Below are 21781 nucleotides of genomic sequence, written 5' to 3'. Positions count from 1 at the left end.
CTTTGCGACGTTCTACTGTAACGGTCTACTACGGGAGAACAGCTGATTTGCCGTAGTCGCTACAACGTGAGAGAATATGTAAATAAATGTTATGTTTTATGGCATATGACATTGTAATTGCATCAGTTTATGATTGTACCAAAAGTCTTTTATATAATATGTGTTCAAATGTTTGAAATTTAAGCAAATTTTAAAGATTTTTAAGTATTCAACATTTTCAGTATTGCTTAAATCTAGGTTTTAAGATTTATTTACATCATACAATAGTAAAAACTCTTCTTCTGACAGAAGATTGTCATTTAATGCCAAAAGCAATCCTTCTCTTGTTTTTTTAAATGACATATTTTTGTATCTTAATAAATGAATTAATACCGCGTTGCGCTGTCCTGTTTACGGTTGCTTAGTGATTTTTACGTTCTTGGCTACGGCGGTCTGACAGCATACTTCCGGTCGCCGTAGCCGTTCCATTCCCAGCTGTTGCTTAAAGTCCCTAATGTCAAGGAAGGATCCTCGGAAGCTAGAATTTCGAGGATGCTACGTCATCGACGTCCGTCGAAGGACTGTTCCAATGTCGAGGATCCTCGAAATTTCAGCCAAGGACTGAGTCCTTCGTTTGAGAAATATCCCATATACAGGAAAGGATGCAAATTTGTATCCTTCGCGCTCTTCACGCGCTGAAATCACCCACAATCCTATGCGCGCAGCACCGAAAGCACACCTTTCAATCACGCAATGACGTAATGACGTGCACTTGCTAGCCTGTTCCATTTAACGTGTTCTCCGAATGCTTAAAAGGAGCCTCGTCAAGCCTCTGAAGGAAGTGACTTTTAAGGACTAGTCCTGCCAAGGAAGTATCCTTGACATAGGGATTGCAGTTTTCATGGTGTCTGCATTTCTATCACAGTCAAATTTTTTAAATCATCGCGTTTAAATCAAGTGAACTTAAACTTTCGTTCCTTGTAAATACCCAGAATGCACCGGAATTGTCGTCAGAAGACGAGCTTAATGATTGTTTTTATAAAGTGAAACCCATGTTTGTCTTTAAAATATATTTTATTTGTAATTATCTCACATTTATAACATGTATGGAATGGAAATAATCCAGCAAATCTTTAAAAAAATAAAAGGTATATGGTGTCGTACATTCAACACAGATGTATGCATTTGGCACTTACATTTCTGGCACTTAACTTACATTTATGCTTTTATCTAAAGTGACTTACAGTGCAGTCAATACAGTTTATCGGTATGCGTGTTGTCTAGGATCAAACCTGGACCTTTATCCATGTATTTTTATAAAAGGTGCATGCAATGTCTTTATGGCAGAAAGCACAGTTATTAATATACTACTTTTTTTAGTATATATATTTTCTGTTCTCGTACTAACTATCTTCTTCTCTGGGTTTGCATTAGCAAAATGACAATACTGTTTACTATATAAATAGTATTGTTTACAATCTTCAAAAGCCGTAGTAGGTTCTTTACAACAGAGGGTGCCATTGCGTTATTCTCATGCAAGAAATCGGTGTCAGACATGAATTATGACGTCAAAGCAAAATAAGTAAGATAAAACATCAAAATATTACATATAATACATTCATTTAACAAAAGCACACAGCGTTAAGCATCGATAAAGCATCGACTTGTTTTCGTGCGGTTCTTAGCGAACAGTTTGTAATTCTTATTAATATTTTTTTTTAAATAGCAATCAACATTCGGTTGAAATTTCTAACTGAACAAGTAGGAACTATCTGTGCTTGTCCATGTAAAAAAATATCGCCGTTGTCTTCTCTGTTCACTTAAAATCTTGCAAACCCTGCTCAGCCTACTTTCTGGAATTATCCTACTGGGTTCTCCATTTTCCTCTCACGCAAATGGAGCTCGCAAAAACATGCCACGGTCTCTCAGCCATTTTGGCTCGAAGTCGCCGAAGAAAACAACATGGAAGCTTCTCTCGCTTGAGCCACAATGGCGCCGGTTTCGCCGTTGCAATGGGTGACAAACAGTGACCGCCCATACGCGTCAGCCTATCACAGTCCGTGTATCAGTTTTTCGCGTCAGCGCGAGTCAAAGGCCGATCGAAACGGTTCGGAAGGAGTCGGACGTAGAGGATTAACTTGAAGCGGAATTTTATTTTTACACATCAAACCAAGCCGAAACGGCAAATTTAACGTTACTGGGGCCAGCTGACTTTCTAAGGAACGAGTGGAGAGTTTATTGCCCTTGCTTTAACTAGTCTATCGGATCCCTGAGAGATTTTAACCAGCGCGTATTTGGAGGAGGTATTCAGCGATTAGCTTAGCACGCTGGCTCGAGGGCAGCGCGAGCGCGAACTGAGATGAGCGTCGCGCGCCTCGGATGTTCCTGCATCGGAGCTTGCTGAAGCAGAAGGCCTCAAATGGGAAAAACAAGCATCGGGAGGGAATACCAAGTATAATTTTGTAGATGTAGTTCACATTTTGGAAAAGGTACGTGTGTTTAATTGCTGTTTATGCTGTGATACCGTTTCTGTTTTGTAGGAAAATCGTCGACTTTTACGATTAGCCCGCTAACGGCTTTAGCCCGCTGCTAACTGGAGTTTATTTTCCATCCCCCACCCAGAAGTCGAGGAAATGTTTACGTATTGCTAAAAATCTCAATTAGTTCTGCCAGATTGATCAGTTTTATACATCATTAGCTGTTGTGAAGCTCCACACTAATGGTTTATGTTAAAAGCAACCGTTTAGGTTGTGAGAAATGGATATAATCTTCGTCATGTTGTCGTTTTCTCTTTGGGAATCGGATATGGCCAGACGGGCTCAAGCATAGATATGTATATAAAGGCTAGATGGCTCAAGGCGGAATTTGCTGTGTCGTCACTTGGCGGCCATCTTAGGTCAGTGCTGCCATAGTGCTGCTCCCTGCTGCTGTGGACGAAAGGTGAGTGACATACGCCAACTAAAATGCTCGTAACTTGCTGAATTCTTGACGGATTTACAAACGGTTTGGTTTTTTACAAACGTTATTAACGTGGCTATAATTCTGGATGCTTTAACATGTTTCATGAATTTTTTATTTATTTTTAGTATACGTATTCAGTGTCATAGGTACATCTTTGACGTTTATAACAAACCAATCCGTTTGAAAATCGGTAAAAAATTAAGCAAGTTATGGTCATTTAAAAGTACCTGCATCATTAAAACTCAATGCTACGAGTGAGCGAGCGCCCTGTCCTAAGATGGCCGCCAAAATGCGGACGTTCCACTCAATTGGCCATCAGCGCGGACGAGCCATCTAGCCTTTATATACATATCTATGGGCTCAAGTGCCCTGCAGAAATCAGCCGTTGGGATGGGCAACTTAGTATACATATATTTTTCAAGGACATGTGGTTTGTTTAATGTACTATTGGGGTCGTTTTTCTACCGTACGGTTGATTTATGTGTTAATAAACAGTAAATAACAATAAGATATAAAATAGGAGTTTGCTAAGGGGCATCGCTCTAACGTTAAAATTTAGATTAATATTAACTTCCATTACAGTTTAAATCCTAAATATTATGAGAATACGTGGACTGGACGTGTTTCTAGGATTAGACACAGTGTGGTGAAATGTATCTATACAGCTCTGATTGACTTTAAATAGTCAAATGTTAAACACCAGAATCTGATCAGATAAAAACCAGAATAGCTGCAAAACCTGATTAACAGCTACAATTACACAATTTTACACCAGAAAGTGTATTTTCAACGTTAATGGCTTTAATTATGTGGTTGCTTAGTGTTGAAACTTTGTGAAAAACACATTTTGTGCAGCCTGCATGTGGAAGTGGGCACGTGCGAATGTCTACGTGCTTGTTTATATATTTTGTGGTTCATGAGAAATGTGATTGTTTACTTCGATAACGAGCTACATTGGAGCAGGACTTCATAATAGGATGATATAAAAGAGGATGTAAGTTTGTGATGGTTTAAACAGTGCTTATAGAGTTTAGTTATGCTGTTGGTGCAGTGAAACATCACTGCGGCTGTGTTGGGGCGTTAGCAGTCTCTCTCTCTCTCCCTCACTTCTTATACTCTCCTAGCACTTTATATCCCTCCATTACTCAATTTTGTGTTTATTTCTCGTCAAGTCAAGCCTTGAGCAGAAACATTGCAAAATACCCTTTCCATTTCTCCCCATACATGGCTGATTTATGGCTATTTGTAGACGGTGTACCCTGACCCTGGTTTAAGATGCTTCCAGAGATACAGGGCTTAATTGAAGCGTTATTTTAGGCGGTTGTATCTGTGGCTTGTCAGGCCTGTTTCGCTACCTTGATTCTTGTTGTGTTTTAAGAGCCCCCGCCATTGTATTCTGTCTCCCCTAAAGGGAAATGGACTTTTGTTGAAGTTGAGAGGGGTCAGGGAGTTTTTATTAAGCATTAGGGCTTTCTTGAGTTGTTTTTTACTCTGTCGCTGTAGGAGTCACGTTGAATCATTTTATTTGTCTTTTTGGCTTAGTAAATGACCCTGTCCAACCCATAGACTGTTTTTCAGGGTCTTGTGGTTGCAAATTACAAATTCTTCAATAAGTGCGGAAAGCCTGGAGGTATTTTGGCGCTTTTCTAAATGTCAGCATATTTGGTGTGAAAGTGTTTTTGTGGGTTGGATGCGAAACCATGTTTTGCTTGGTCACCATTAGGAATATGCAAGGTCTGTGCAATTAATAGTTTTTTTATTTTTGCACATTTTGATTGAAAAAAAAAAAGATAATCGAGGTCATTCGATTAGTGTGGCACATTTCGTTTTGTGTTATAAATCCAGCGCGTCATAAGCATCTACACTGTTGCGCCTCTCTCTCGCACATGCATATGGACATGCTCTCGCATCTGTCTGAATGAAAAGTAGTAATCCTTATGTATTTGTTACGTTTTATACGTTTCAAACGATTGTTGAGGCAAACTATCCCTCTTGTTTAAAATATAATCAGCTGGTTCGTGGCTCCTCTCTCTCGCACATGTAGAGAGCTGCTGCACTCTCGCATTTGTCCGAAGTCAGATTACTAGGTAGTAATCCTGTTTATGTTTGTAAAGGTATATGCATTTTAAGTGAGCTGAAGCAAAACTATCCCTCATCTTTAAAGTATAAATGCATGTTATTACAGTCATTATGTAATCATGTTAAATAATCTGGATTATGATTTTTTTCCCATTAATCGAGCAGGCCTAATTTTGACCGAGCCACGTCCTGATTTTGTTTCTTGTTAGCGAAATGATTTTAGCCTTATTGTTAGCCAAATGAAATGCAAAAGGACAATATGATTCTAAACTCATCTTTCATTAAACTAAATGTACCTGAATGCAAGTCTTTTGTAAATGTATGCCATCATTCAAATTGGTTTGTGGGTGGTTGAGGTAAAAGAGAGAGCGGAGACAGCTGTTTTTTGAGTTGTGTGCTATAATATCGGCTTGTTGTTACTAGTCAGTGAGTCTGTGATGTTGTGCTGATACATGGGAAATGTCAGGGTTCCCATGGACAACCTGGAACCATCAAGGAATGTTGAAGTCTTAAATTGAGCTATACCCCATTGAGCTGCTTGCAACTATATTTCATTTCACTTGTTTTAAACTACTGACTCTAGTACTTGGCATGCATGGAAATGGTTTATTCAGTTATTGAAATGAATTGATCAAAGGATGAAGGAAAGAGAGATTTTCTTCTTGGAGGCACATCAATTTGCACTTATTGAGGGCCTAATAATATGACATGCGTCCTACATATGCTATACTAAACACCTATCAGTGAGCTCTTACCTGAAGTGTTGACATTTCTCGACAACCTCTCAGATCAGAATGAGTGTTGAGGTAATCTTATTTCCCAGTGTTGGAGATGCCGTTGGCAGACTGTAATAGTTTGAGTCATTTATTCACATGACTTATTGTGTTCTGGTTTCCTTTGGCCTTCCCCTTTCTCATTGCATAGCATGAGTCTGTAAACAGGAAAGCTTGCTCTTCTTTCTCTTGTTTCTCTTCTCTACTGCTCTGTAAATGTTTTATAGGCCCCTGCGTATGCCACGGACAGCCAAATGCCATCTACACCCCTGTGAGACTTAATATCACTTTGGCAACATGCATACAAGTGCACGTGACACTGAATAGCCATGTTCACAAAGAGATTACCTAAAATACACAGAAAATGCGTCTGGGGTTTGTTTTTTGGAATCTGTGGGTGCATTCACACACATGCTGTAAACATCCCATAAGGACACATGACGTATTTAATATACTGCACTTGGTATTTTTTCCACAGCGTCTGAAGTTTGCTTATCCATGATTTCTCTTTCGTGAAACCACATGCATTTTTATTTATGACAAGAAGATCATAAACAAGCGTGTGATGCACTGTTTTGTCATACTGGTGAATGGTCCCCGATTCAGCCTGGATAGTGATGAGCTCTTTGATTTTTGGTTCATTCCAGTTTGCCAACATTTCTCAACGTGAATGTTAATCTGCATGTAAATCTCTAATTTTAAAGAGCTAAACCATAACTTTTTGTTGCGGCCCTCACTAGTGCATGCCTCTTAAGCCTGGGATACATTGCACGATTTTTGACGGTCCCCGACGAAAGGTTGTCATCGGGAAAAATCGTCACGATTTCTGTGATTGTGGCTCTTTATCGGTGGTCCTATGTTGTACAGCGAGACATTCAAAGATAGTCGTTTTCCTGGTCTTGTGTCCAAAGATAGCCTACAATAGTTTTCTGACAGTGTCAGAAATTCGGCATGATCAACGCACAGTGTGTTTGCTGCTACGACATGCGTACCTGTATTTGTTTACTAGCGCATGCTGGTGATGTTGCGCTAACGTGTGACGCAGCCGCCGAAACCTCCGTGTCATCATCGTACAGTCTACATTAGGGCTGCACGATAAATCGCATGTGATTGTCACACGCATCTCGTCAGTAATGGCGGTTCCTTGATTAGTACTATATCGCCAACAGCTGCTTTCAGATGGCGCGGCATTAACTACAAAGAGCCGTAGTTCACTGGCAATTAATTATCGCGGGCGTATCGCGGACGTATGCGATATGGCCCATCTTGTCAGGGAACTACGGCTCTGTGCAGTTAATGCCGCGCCATCTGAAAGCAGCTGTTGGCGATTTAATACTAATCAAGGAAACCGGCATTACTGACGAGATGCGCGTGATATTGCATGCGATTTATCGTGCAGCCCTAGTCTACATGCTTGTCGTACCCAAGTTTAAACGATCCATGTCGCACGAGTGTGCAAAAATCCTGCAGTGTATTCCGGGCTTTACAGCATTGTTTCTGTCTTTGTACACACAAAACTCTTTCCGTAGATGATACGGCAATGCTACTAGGTCCCCTTTACGGGAGCGATCCCAGACCATTTACAGGACTTTTTGTGTTCACATAGAAGCCTCTCTGCCAATTTTATAGAAATTTTCTGAGACCAAATTGCTGTGTGAATGGGGTTAATGTCATCCGCATTACCCATCTCATGGGACAGGGCACTTGATTTGGGCTTTGAAGGTTTCTCTCGGCCACAGGTTGAGCTTCCACCGCAGTGCGTTTGATAACATTTCTTTCCAACTCTCATACATCAAAGGAGATGCTTCGCTCTCCCCCTGCTCTCTCCTTTGCCGCATTTCTTCTCTCTCTATATTATCGCTCAGTGGTTTCTTTTGATCTCTTAGTATCAGCTCTTCTGAATAGAGGCTTATCTTTTAAACCTATGTATAGGTGTGATAGTACGTGCTGCTTCTGCTATATTTGTATATCTCTTCAAGGCTTTGTAGAACAACAAAATATAATGTTTACATGTCATTTGCAATAATTATTTTGATATTACCATGTGTTTGAGCCGTGTATCTTTAAAAGTTTCTTAATGTGGTGTTCTTTTTTGTTAGATTATATCACAAGAAAGACATTTTTATCTTAATCCCTAATGGTTTCAGCTTTTACCCTGTTGATAAAGTGAATTGCAGCTGTAAATAAGGAATGGGGGTGTGCCGAAGCTTTATTCATGTGATCAGGGTTAAGTGCGGTTGGAAAGGGGGGTTGGGGCGACAGGAGACAGCAGTTGTTTTGATTGGTTGTGCTGAAGGCTGAGTAATGCATTATCCATATGAGCTGCACAGGCTGTTGTTAGCGTGCTCCTCTCTTACAGTGATTTATTTTCTGCCCCAGAGATGTAAGATCTAAACTACTTTATTTAATTCTTTGCATGTGCTGGTGGTATACTTATTTTTATGTATTGCAGGAAACAACCACCTCCCATGTGTCCTTGGGTCATTGTGCTAGTTTTAGTTTTTAAAGGGCTTTTTTAGGATTAACAGATAATTTTAGGCTGCTATTGTGAAATAATTCGCGGCTTCGCTAAGTACACGCATCACAAAACAAAAATGGTGCATGTAAAATCAGAGAGAGTAAGGGTCGGTCACCAAATTCTGTCGCATCATTTCCTGTGTTTCACAGAACAGTGTATCTTGTTCGTCACATTTGCGCAAGTTTATATGGGGCCATTTTGCAAATTGAAGAGCACTTCCTGCGGGTCCGCTCGGCTCTTGTGATGTGTGGGGGTGGGTACGCATGGCCTGGCTGAATCTCAATGACTGGGCCCTTAAGCAGCACTGTCCTTTTAATAGGGCAGCTGCAGCCATTCAATCGGCCTATTTACATTGAAATGCGGGGACAGGAAGGGGGGAGGGCCGAGGCCTGTGCGTGACTGAAAAGCATACCCAACCAAAGACTAAAAAGAGGAGGTCCACTGCGGGGCTCTGACACTTCTTTGTTTTCAGCGGCCCTGGTGCCGAGGACATCGCACAAAGGCATTAAGCACCCTACTTTGACCACTCGACTCATTTCCACTACTCAGCTTTTTACATTTCTTTCATACAGACCGTGTGTAGTCTGATTGTAGGCACTTTTGTTGGACTTAATGGTCATTTAATTATTGCAAAATCAGTCTGGATTCAAAGTCGTGTTGATGCCAAGTCTCTAGCGCATGTGGGTTTTGGTGTAGTAAAATAAATTGATTTAAACACGACAGCATAGTCAGAAAAAGCCACTTTTACATGGATCTGTGTCATGAAAATCGTTGCTAATTCAGTAGTTGCCGATGTTATTTTGTAAAGAAACACTACAAACCTATGCACATAAAGATAAATACAAACAATCAAGATGGCAATAACATTGAGCAGCTTTGTTTAGATGGATTATAATGTTAATCACCCTGGACTTTCAAGTGGAAAAAATGTGTAAACTTTGCAGTAATAAACTAACTCATCTTGTGTAGCGGACACCATTGTTGTTATGGTTGTGAAGTACTTGTGCAGCATGCCTTGTCGCCTGATTGCGCAATACACATGACGCCACCGATTTGCAAGTTTGCAGCGTTTACATGGAAACGATACTGCTGTCATTTTTAAAAACGTGCACTTTTAAAACACTTTGAAATTTGGGTTATTATTATCTGGAAATGCCGTTGTAGCCTTAATGAACAGCCAAAACAAATAAGTGTCCTGTTTTGGTTGAAAACGTTATTGTGTAAACAAACAGCCCCTTGATCAGACTTTGCCGGGCTGGTTTTGTTCTGGAAGGTTTGTTCTGAAGGGGGTGGGGGGTTTTCACTCCTCTGTGTTGGGACAGGTTTGGTGAGGTTGTCATCTTAAACCCTCAAGGCCTTTTTCTTTTCTTTGCTGCCGAGTTGCTGAAGTGAGTCGCAGATTGTTTTGAACCCAAATACTTGTGACTTCCTGGTGCAACAGCACATAAAACCAGTTTGTGGTTACATGGGAGTGTTTTTCTATAGCAGCATGCTGCTGTGCCCATCTGCTGTCTTAACAGCCTTTGGGTGAGCTGCAGATCTGAACGCTCGGCTCTCGTCTGATGCTGCTATTTACACTGCATTATGCATGCGTTATACAGAAATACTTCACCAAAAATGAGCATTCTGTCATTTGCTTTCATTTTATTCCACACGCTGATGAATTTCTGCTTTTGTGTTTAGCAAAAAAATCATGGTGCTTTTTGGTACAATGATAGCAAATGCGAACAAGTGCTATCAAGTTTCAAAAAAATGCTTTGAAAGCAGTCTAAGGATGTTTCAGGACTGCTGAAGGTGTTTAATAATTTGTGGGAAAAGCTTCTTCAAAACTCTCAAACTTGTGTTCAATTCATATATGACATTGTTGAATCCAAAAGCTTTGGGTGAAATACTAAAAAAAATAGTGAATAATGGCTTAAATCTGGGTACGACTCGCTGGCTTCATGAGATTATGAATATCTACTCATCTGCTTTTGTTGTATAGAAAAAAGACCATTGTGAAAATTCTGCTCACCATTTGTTTTGCTACAGAAAAAGTCATATGGTTTTGAGGAAAGAATAGATATTAGTTTGGATTACTAGCACCAAAGATCAAATAATTTTGAATCATGTGCATAAGATGTAGTATAAAATAGTGTAAACATCTGTATTAGAAAGCATAAGTTAATTCAGACAGCCAGCAACGTTTTCGCTGTGTGTCGCTCGTCTCTTTCAATGAAGCGTTTCTAAATCTGCTTTTTATAAACAAATGAGTACCATCCACGCCAGTAACTGAGGAGAGAAGGATGACGTGAACTCCACTACTTCTTTCTTATTGGTAGTCGCTCCCAAAATTCACTCGACATTTGCATAAAGTTAAACTTTTCTTTACTTTCTCGCGTCGCTGGACACGCCCATACGGTCGACAACGGTCACTTTCGCTTGTGCCGCTAGAATTCGCCTGGTTTCCATTGAAATGAATGAGATTGCGTCGCTCTGCTACTGCTGGTCGCTGGCTGTCTGAATGGGGGGGTTAGGGTTTTGCTGATAGATGATAGTATCATGTGTAGGCCTGTCACGATAACAAATTTTGTTAGGCGATAAATTGCCTCGGAATTTATCGCGATAGGCGATAACATTGATGCTCCGGGACCATTATAATAATGCAGATACACCTTTTCAAAGATCTATAAACTTTTATTTCTTAACAATAAGTAATACTGGAACTGGAAGACATTTTAAATATCCACAAGAAATGAACAAAATAACAGGATGATTGCGTTTTAGGTGCATATGCATGTTTGTCGTGTTGCCACTTTTAAGTGCTACGTTATTACCACAAATGCGACATAACGGCTCGTTCAGGTTTAGTGGTTCGTTCAGGTTTAGTGGTTCACCTCGGTCATTAGGTTTAAATCCAAAGTACTCCCACACTGCAGCTGTAGCGTTTGGTTTTGAAACTTGGCTGTTTACACTTGGTATCAAGATGTGTTTTTGATCAGATCACAAGTGGACGAGAGAGACATATCACATTTACACCTGGTATTTAAATCCGTCTCTTTTGTCCACTTTCGACCGCTTCTGTGCTGAATACTGTGAGGGGACGGTCCGTGAGACGGTGGGCGAGTCTCTCCGCTGTCATTTGAACGCCAGCGTGAGTAATTATGAGTTTATATGGACGCAAACTAATATTATGTCGGAGTCCGCTGCTTGTTTAGCAAGTATACATGCTGCACAGTGTTTTGTACGTTTATATGTTAGAGCTTTCTCTGAATTTTCAGCGCAATTGATGAAATAAGATCGCGCAACTTTCACACGCTTGCAAAATGAAACTGCGGAGATCACCCGCTTTAGTTTATCAATGAAAGGCTAAAATAGCACTGTTCACCTTGTGTCAGAAAAGACGTAAAACATTGTGATCCGATCGATAAAAACGCATGTTAATGACAAGTGTAAACAGCCTCTAGTAAATCCATCTTTTTCTCCAACTCTCGTCTTAACTAGTGTTTTCTCCTGCTACACTTCTCACGCGGCTCTCATCCTCCTCAGTACTCCTACTGTGATAGGCTACGCCAGGAGTCCCCCCTCCCCACACAGATCATGCGACTGACAAATGACTGACGAGGGTTCACTCCTTGTCACTCGTTGCACGGAGCGGTCATCCAGTCTCTTTGGTAGAGAGAGAGAGAGACAAGGAAAACAAACAAGCATGCAAATGTGAATTATCGCGGCCTAAAAAAATGATCGAGCTCATTTTATTTACCGTGTGATTAATCGATTTATCGTTTATCGCGACAGGCCTAATCATGTGTCGACAATCGTCAAACATATGGCCAATAGAGGGCTTTCATGACGATAGTTATTTTAATAGGGATGCACCGATACCACTTTTTTGGAATACGAGTATGAGTACGAGTACTTGCATTTCAGTACTTGCCGATACGGAGTACTTAATAAAAAACATGATTTAAATTGACAGGTAACAGCTTAAGTCATATAATTTAACAAAAAAAACAAGGGACTAGTTTTCCAGTTTGTTGTAAACTCTGCCTCTTTGGACAACAAGAGGCATTAACCCCTTACATGTCGCTCAAACATAGACATTTCTCAGACCGTGGTATCAATCCCTGGTATCGGGGGACTTTTAACGAGTACTTTAGAAAATGTGGTATCGAGGCTGATACCCGATATCGGTATCAGTGTCTCCCTATATTTTAATCATCATCATAGTTTCACATTAACATGCGCACAGTGTGCTCTTCCTCACATGTTAGGGTTTGTGGGCGCAAGAGAGTTTATAACGTTCATGGACTCCTTCTCGCAGGTGAACTTAAAACGCGCATGATCCGAACTCTTCCTCGGACATTAGCTTGTAATACGTGCGGCTCTGCCATTTCCTTGTACTAGAGAGGATTTCATGCACGCAAGGGTTTAAAACCCATGAGTGTGTTGTTTCCGCTCCCTGGCATGCAGGAAATTTAAAGCAGGATTAATGGCATCAGTTTTAAGAAGGATGTGGTCGTGATAGTGTTGCTTCTTTTTTGTCCACCAATCAAGTAGCTTGTCATAAATACATAAAAATGAACAAATAATTAAATGAGTAAACCATTGCCTGCCCCCGATAGCATGCGTATCGGCGATATCACAGGCTGGTAAAAGGACGATCCCAAAAATGGGCATATCGGCCAACACTAATGGCAGTATAGCATTATATCACAGCCTGGATATTGATGTTATTGTACAGGCAGGTCCATGAGGATTTCTGCCTCTAGTTGTCATTCCAGCTTTTTTAGACAGGGGATTATATGAAAATCTCCCAGTTCCCATCTAGTATCTGCTGATTACTGAAGTTTTCTTTATGGTTTCATAGCTGCCATCATTGTCACGGGAGAAGCAGATTTTTATCAGCAGCACCCACCGTGTGTTGTGCACTGCTGCCACTGTCCAATACACATCCCATTATAGAATCCACGTGTTCTTCCACTGCCAAACTCCAACATTGCTCTGTAGCTTTTAATAGCAGCACACTTCTACTGTGTATGAGGCAGAGATTGTTTTTCCCGTGCATGGGCGTTCATTTTAGTACACCAACTACTTTTGTGGTTTTTAACGACAGGAACAAAGTATGAGTTTTAATAGATCCAGTTATTTGTGTCCTGGATACTTTAGATTACTAGAATGCAATTTTGTTTGGGACACCGCAGATCTTGACCCAGTTTTCTCGATTCACTGAATAGGAACGAATAATTCATTATTATCGTTTGGGAATTTCCAAGTCCATCCCGGTTGGTTCTTGTGCTGCTTTAATTTCTTGCATGTTTACTGCACCTGTTTAATTTGTTTGATTGAAATTGAAAGCTATTTAAAGCAACAGTGGCTCTTTAAATGATAAATATTTTACATAATGAATAATTCAGTTGTGCATACCAGGGTTATTTTTATAGCAGAGATTGGTCTCTCGACGGGGGCTGCTCATCACAGCTCTGTTTGGCCCAGCACAGCAGTGTTCAGCTCTGTCATGAAAACTCATAATCTCACAGTCTGAAATAGCATCTTATTTTTGCTCTTTAATGAGTTTTCTGTGTTCCTTTTTAGGTGTTTCGTGATTGTTTTTACAAGAAATGTGTTGTGACATTTGTGTAAGGCTTGAGTATAGTACCTTTTTAAATTTGAGGCATTGTATTTTCTAGTGCTGTGTTCAAAATTTAGATACGACGATACATCGTCTTGAACGCCTGACTATGCGCGCATCAATACAGCACCTTCCATTTCGATTCTGATGCACTTTTGAAAGCAGCGTGACGAATTGCTGTTGATCTGTGATCCATATGGAAGGGACTCATGTGACTCGCGGAGTACGTAGATTGAAAGGTAGTGGGGTATACTTTCACTTTCCCTGTACGTCTCGCGGGCGCACGCGTCTGCACAACTTGCGCGCCGTGTACTCTCTCTCTCTCCTCAAAGAAAAATTAAATAATTAAATGAGAGACTAATGCCTAGGGTAAAGTACTATCTTTGTAAAACTGCTTTGAAAAAACATAAGTTAAGTACTAACTCTGAAATTTTAAGTATTTCTATGAGTTCGCTAATAAATAAATGGCAAAAACACATCTGTTACAACACTGCTTATTCAATGTACTATAAACAGATGATAATAATAATAATAATGTTCCTAAATTCTGAACAAAAATGTAATTTAAAATAGTCTTGTATCGTGACGTGCACCGTATCGTTGCCTTGTATCGGGATACATATCATATCAGGAAATTGTTGATACACAGCCCTAGTATTTTCATTAGACACTCATTAGGGTTGTGATGGTGGCAGTGTTTTGTCACCGTGAAGGTAATGCACCAATTCGCCGCGGTGGTTGAAGAATGTGTGTGTGTGTGTGTGTGTGTGTGTGTGTGTGTGTGTGTGTGTGTGTGTGTGTGTTGGGGGGCGCACACGCGTGTATCTGCGTATGTGCATGCGTGTATTTATTAGGGCTGTCACTTTTTATTCGATATTCGAATATGCATTCGAACATGACGTGAAATATCCGTATTCGAACTATAATTAAACCATCCGGTTTTTTAAATGCCATGTGTAGCGCATTTTTTACAGTAACACCTCGTAACAGTAAGAATGCTGAGAGTGAGACCGACGACGGCAACTGTGCACAAGAGAGGGAATCAAATGGGACCAAAATGAACCTCATGTGCATGTCAAGATAGAATTATAGTTTGTATATAAAATGACATATTGTTTATAGTGTTAAAGGAACAGTATGTAAGAAATTTATATCAATTAATCATAAAATGGCCCTGATATGTCACTAGACATTAAGAAATCATTTTCATTTCAAATATTTATTTCACTGACAACAGTGGTCCGGCCAGGATATTGTCATTTAAAAAGTGGAGTTGCAGCCCTCAACTGATGTTTATGTTGTCATTTTATGTATTGGCCACCAGTTGTGAGATTGCAGTACCAGTTTTAACCACAAGTTTTGTGATTGCAATACCAGTTTTGGCCACAATCCTACATACTGTTCCTTTAAATATTATAGCAGAATAAAAAGCTTGTGTTTATACGTTCACATTATGAAATTAGCATGTATGAAGATAATTTCATCATTTTTACAACGCAATGTAAACTTTATATTAAACAACAACAGCATTTGTCTTGTAAACGGATTTGAAATGATCATATGCTGACTGTTGCGCGTCACATTGACGACAAGTGAGATCTGCTTAACCTCTTATGGAACGGCTGAAATTCCACAAGGGGGCGCATTTGTTCCTCAGACGTTGCACAATAAACATGACATCCGAATATATTCATTATAAATCATGAATGAAAAGTGAGATTCGAACGAATGTCTGTTAGTGAACTTATTGTATACACTATTTATATCGTAATTCGGTCAGAAACGTCAAGATTGTGAGATGAACAAATCGTTTTGGATTAAAAGGCTTGGATATTCCATTTCCTTGGACTTTTGGGGATTTATGAACAATTTGTTTTGGACAATTTCACCGAAGCGGATAAATGAAAGATTTTGAAGGTAAGTAAATATCCTAAATCGGCGCCGCCCGGTTCAGGTAACTAACAACTAGATTACAGTTTTATGACTGCTAAAAATCATATTATGCTTTCTGTGTGCGCTTAATGGAATCCCGAAAGTCTAAGCTTTACAACGATGTGTCGCATGACCGTATATTTTGAAGATTTAATGCTTCAAAGTTACAATGACGTAATGCAGCCTCACGTGCAAGGGAGGGGGTGTGCCGTGTACGGCACAGTGTTCCTTATCAGGTTAAAGCGGTAAGTTTAATTTCATCTCAAGTATCAAAGGGTTTGTGCTCTCTATCATTGAAAATGGGCAAGCAAACAGCACGCGCAGGGTTAATGAACTTGTGAATGACGGCTCACAAACGCCTGAGATAGGCATTGTATGTGTGCTTGTTGTCAATGACAGTTCTGGTCACAAACACGCTCAAGCGCGGGATATGTGTGCTTGTCAATGACGGGCATTAAATCCGCGGAATTCCGCTGAGTTTTCTGCCGAAATCTGCGGGCGCGAATTCCGTTTGCGTCTGCCTATATACTCCTGCTGCTATTTAAGTTGTCACGTTATTGTTTGTAACTGTTCTGAATCATTTTTATATATATATTAGGGGTGTAACGGTACGCAAAAATCACGGTTCGGTGCGAACCCCGGTTTTGAAGCCACGGTTCGGTTCATTTTCGGTACAGTAAGGGAAAAATGCAAACATTAAACTGCAGGTTGTTTATTACTATAAACTTTTTTTTTACAATTTGTTTACACTTTTTTTTTAAAACAGTTTTTATTAAAATATAACACATAAAATATATATAAAATGAAAAAATAATAAATAAAATACTACTGCAAAGTTCTTTTTTACATTATTTTATAACAGAAGGTAACTCTTTTCTTAACCTTCTCTTAAACTTTTTCTACTAAAACCTTGAACTAACAAATTCAATTCCTGAATACATTAATGAACTATTAGCCTACATTTTTGCCACCAAAAATTTTCTGTTTTGATTTATTTTGGATTGTTTAACTCACAGTATTGAATTGGCTATGTACCATCTCTGTATAAAAAATAATATTACTGCTCTATGTGTAACTGCATAGCAAGCAACATGATGATATACTTTTTATACACTCATTTTGAGATTAGTGAGCTGCATACATAGCCATCTTTGATCTTTTGCACGTTTATCCTAATCTTTGCTTGTGTCGTCAAACGTTTACACCAATAATCAAACGGATATACAACTAAGTAAATAAAAATCTTTCTGCGGGCCGAATTATGTTATATGTTTGACAGAAGACTTGCGCTGAACGCGGAGACTTCCGCCACTTAATATGTTCGTGCGGAAACGCACGTATTATGTTCCGCACAGGCGCACACAAAATGCATTCGGCCTTTCGGTGCACGCGTGCACCGTGCCGAAAGCCCTGAACCGAAACGGTCCGGTTCGAATACACGTACCGTTACACCCCTAATATATATATATAAGTTTGTTATTCATAAGTTGATAACCTGCTGTTTCAAACATTAAGTAAAAAAGTAATCCAGACAACCCTGTTTATGACTGTCACTGTTAATAATTTTGTGATTGAATCTCCATTACGGTGGGTTTTTGATGCGCGTGGGGGGGGGCGGAGCCTAGATATTCGAATATATTCAGATACATTGCATGATATTCGAAATCCGTTCGAATTTGATTTTTCTCAAAAGTGACAGCCCTAGTATTTATGCATATAGGCTTATATATAATGCGTACATGTATCAGACGTGTTCATAGGTGCCGATTTCTTTTTCCTCTGGTGGGTGCTCATCAGATGCTCTGGAGCGCCCAAACGCTTTGAAGAGGATGAAAGCGGCACGGTCACGTTTTACGTGTGGTTTTAGATGCAAAATGTGAAGCAAATGTGGGTGCTCGAGCGTTTATTGTAGCACTTCATTTCGTGAAACAAGACAAGGAAAGTGAGGAACCGTATTGGGTTTTTTTATGTTAAGAATATCTTGCCTCATGTTTCGCCCCCAAGCCAGTGTGTCATCAGTTGTCTCCCTTTGCAAATAGCGCATTAACTCTGAGACTGCTGTCTGTTTGCATTCACATGAACTTGAAGACATCTCACTTGGCGAGATTGTACTTGATAATTTTCATAGTGTGTGACGTGGTGGTTATGACAACCGTCACAGCCCTATTGGTCATAGTGGATTATGTGTATAGTATGATTAGGTTAATACTGGAAGTAGATCATATCAGAACTTTGGTGATAGATATACACATGGTAGGGCTGCATGATGTGTATTGCGGTATGGAAAATAAAGGATGATTTTACCAAATGACTTGAATATGTCTATTTGAAAAGAGTTTATTATACTTAAAATATTTATTTCATTGTGCACTTAATCTTAGTAGGGAAAATAAAAAGTTGTATTAACCTGCTTTGAGTTTCTCATACAGCTCTGGAATGGCAAATTGGGAAAAATGGTTAGCTTATATGTTGTAGACTGATATATATTTGCCTTTCTACTTGGCACGTTCTGCAATGTGACTTTTGCGTAGGCCTACATGATATTGGGAGGAACTAACATTGCAATGTTTTGTTTTTCTGCGACGTGAGATACTAGGTGACTTCATCGGATGGCTTATAAAAGCTCTGTTTAAGAGGGAAAGAGGTCCAAATTAGTGTTTCTTGTATGTTCTGGGATGTGACTATTGCAGATGCAGGCATTGCGATGTTGATGCTGAAACAATATGTTGTGCAGCCCTACTTTACAGATGTAAATTTAATGACTTTAATTTCAGACTTTGAGTATCAGTTGTCATCAATAATTATCACCAATATCAGAAATAAACGCTGTTGGTATCAAACGAAACATCGGTGTATCCTAGATGCCAAATAATTGATGCATTTTTTCCATTGGCATATATTCCAGCTTACTTTTGGTCTTTTGTGTGCTGCCATCTGATATGAGCCTGTGCTGTTGACATGTGGCAGAGTTTTACACGGACACAGTATGAAAACTTGTCTTTTACACTTTACCTGCTAAATTTAACTTGGAGAAAACTCATAGCTGAAAATCCTGATGCCTGGAAAATGACAGATCAACTCCAACATAATATTGACTTTTTTCGCTCATTCGTACGTTACCCCTAAAGAGAAACAGTCTTTAGATCTTCTGTCATCAAGGGTGTGGTCCTTTAAATATCTATTTACCATCGTTTAACTCATGTACCTCAAAAGGTTTGAGCTGCCAGATCTTTTGTTGAGTTTTCCTTTAATCCATCATAAAGGGCTGTGTATTTTTGCACTTAGTTTTTCTATAATAAATATTTTGGCTATTTACCAGCTTAATTTTGGGTACGTTTCGTGTGTAATCTATAATATATGGAGTAGACAATTCCAAAAATATTCCCTCATACAGTTACCATGTTTCTTTTTCTTAGTCCTCTGTAGAATAAAGCCTGTTCTCATTTGAATTTTAGTGGCTGTATGAGGAGTTGACGTGCCCTAGGGGTCACATTGATGATTACATATGCATGAATTCAGAAGAAATTACCCTTTCCTCTGCAGCCTGGAGTTGTCAGCCAGTGTTATGGTCGCTCTCGGAAGTCTACTACTTTATATTTTATTTGGATTTTTTTTCTGTCTAGGACATTTTCAGGCTGTCAAAATGCTTTCCAGCTTGTCGCTGTGACTGTTTTTGCCGGTGTTGGTTGTTTGTTTGTCACTGAACACTGTGAATAATGGATCTTGCCATAGTGTTTCGACCGGCGTAATGTTCTCTTATATTTTATAATGGCATGTCCTTTTGACCTCCATTCTGTCCTGTGTCTCTTCTTGATTTGATAGGATACCTTAGAGCTCAATGCTATTTGTGTGCTGTGTGTAGAAGATTGGTTTGGTGACAATTGTTTTGAAGCAGTATGCCTTGACAGCCAATCTTTGTCACATAGCTGTAAACAATGAATATCAATTTTTTATTTATTTTTTGCTTGCACACTAGGGCTGCACGATATTGAGAAAATATGGCATACAATTCTACTGTTAAATGTTGAAATAGCGCAAGAAATATCGTTATGTCGTTTTCCTAAAGAAATGCTGTTTTTATTAAATATATTTTAAAAATCTGCAATTATCATACTGAAATAAACAGGTAAAACATATTCTTCTCATGTAATTACATCTTATTCAGGCTAAAAGCTATTCCAGACGTACTGTTGTTGTTAGTCATTTTCTTGTACTCCTGACATATTTTTTCCGCTTTCTGCTTTGAGCCGCTTGGTTCACCTTTGCGCCTGCTGTCTAGCCAATAGTATAACAGTATAAGAAATCTTTGGCACGGGTATTTAGTAGGGATGCACGATATATCGGCCGTCATATCGTTATCGGACGATAACTGCTTATTTTTAATATTATCCGTTATCGGTCTGATAGCAAAATTTGGCCGATAAATGAAAGCCGATAAATGATGGATTATTTAGGTTTGTTGAACCACTTCACTTGCTCATTGCTGGCCATGTGGAGTTTTGATTGGTGCTTTCTGTGACATAGCATGAAGATGACACGTGTTGCGGGCTTAAGAAGAGTATGCTAGTCTAGTGCAAAGACAAGATATCCGCGGTCTAGGAGTTTTTCATTTTGAAATTAATATGAATAGTTATCGGTATATATATATATATATATATATATATATATATATATATATATATATATATATATATATATATATATATATATATATATATATATATATATATATATATATATATATATATTAGGGGTGACCCCGACTAGTCGAAGATTCGATGCATCGATAGGAGAAGCCTGATTCGACTACCAATCTCACAGTCGAATCGTCGCAGATGTGTTATGAAATGAGGATCATTCAATTTTGGCCGTATATGTGCACACATTATCTGATTTCACATATAACAGCTTTCTCACAATATATTAATATACTGCATATTATGATAATGCTGCAAATAATATGTGAAGTAGCAGCTTTCAATAAATATTTTTAAAATGCGTTAATAAATCCAACAACCCCTGTGACCGGGCTACACGTGCATAAGAGGTTTCTATGTTAATAAACCATTGCCTCTTTGTTTCTACATTTAAAAGACATAGCTGGCAAATGATATTATGCCTTTCGTTCTTTTAATAATTTATTTTATTTTATTTATAAATCACTTTGGGTTATCTGATTTAACTATTTGGCTTGTGTTTTGTTTCCGTGCACTTGAGGCATTTTGCATATTTGTTCTGCACTTTGTTACTTCTGACCTTATTTTATTAAAAAAATGTATTTATTATAAACGTAAATTCTGATCTAATTTAAGTATGTACATTTTGGATTGCTTTTCGTTGTATCGATGTTGCGCTATTGCGTGCTGGCCATGCTTGCGCATGTAATTTAGCCGAACGGGCTAGGTGCTCTGCATGCGTCTCATATTTAGGAGTTCATCAGACTAAACATTAAAAAACGGATGTTTTTCGACGAGTATACGTTTTTAAAATGTATTTAAAACAAAGTGGTTATCTTGTCAAAACAGGTAAGCCGTTTTTTTATTTCGGTGATGAAACGGAAGTATCTGCACCGAACCTATTTCTGCCTGACACGAATGTCTTTCTTGTGATTTAATATTATGGTGGGTCGGTGTTCACTTTCAAATGATAGCAAAGAGATTCCTGAAATAAATAATATCATCCGGTCTTTCTGTATCTAAAGTGAATACAGAGATGATCAAAGTCAAAGCAAGCAAGCAGGTATTTCTGTGCTAAATAATAACGCGTAGTGTCTATAAAATCATTAATTTCAGTGTTTTTCTTGTTATAAATTAACGTTTAATGAATTGTATATAAAGATTAGTTTTTATCATTTACAGTCACAATCACAAATTATTTGTCATTTCTCATTTGTCGTTTTTTTTTTTTGGTCATGACTGCTTTGACGCG

At 38.9% G+C, this 21781-nt stretch overlaps 1 protein-coding gene across 1 annotated transcript in view; it reads left to right on the top strand.

Moving 5' to 3' along the window:
• Positions 1–2065: 2065 nt before the first annotated feature.
• ankrd11 (ankyrin repeat domain 11) overlaps positions 2066–21781 on the top strand; it is a 155801-nt gene continuing 136085 nt past the window's right edge. The window contains exon 1 of the mRNA XM_065261703.1: positions 2066–2468. The gene's annotated coding sequence lies outside the window, so the exon portion shown is untranslated. The remainder of the gene's footprint in view (positions 2469–21781) is intronic.

This window comes from Paramisgurnus dabryanus, chromosome 2 (genome assembly GCF_030506205.2).
Source record: "Paramisgurnus dabryanus chromosome 2, PD_genome_1.1, whole genome shotgun sequence".
Taxonomy (NCBI): domain Eukaryota; kingdom Metazoa; phylum Chordata; class Actinopteri; order Cypriniformes; family Cobitidae; genus Paramisgurnus; species Paramisgurnus dabryanus.
Note: the sequence above shows the minus strand (reverse complement) of the source record. Positions and strands in the feature narration are given on the sequence as shown.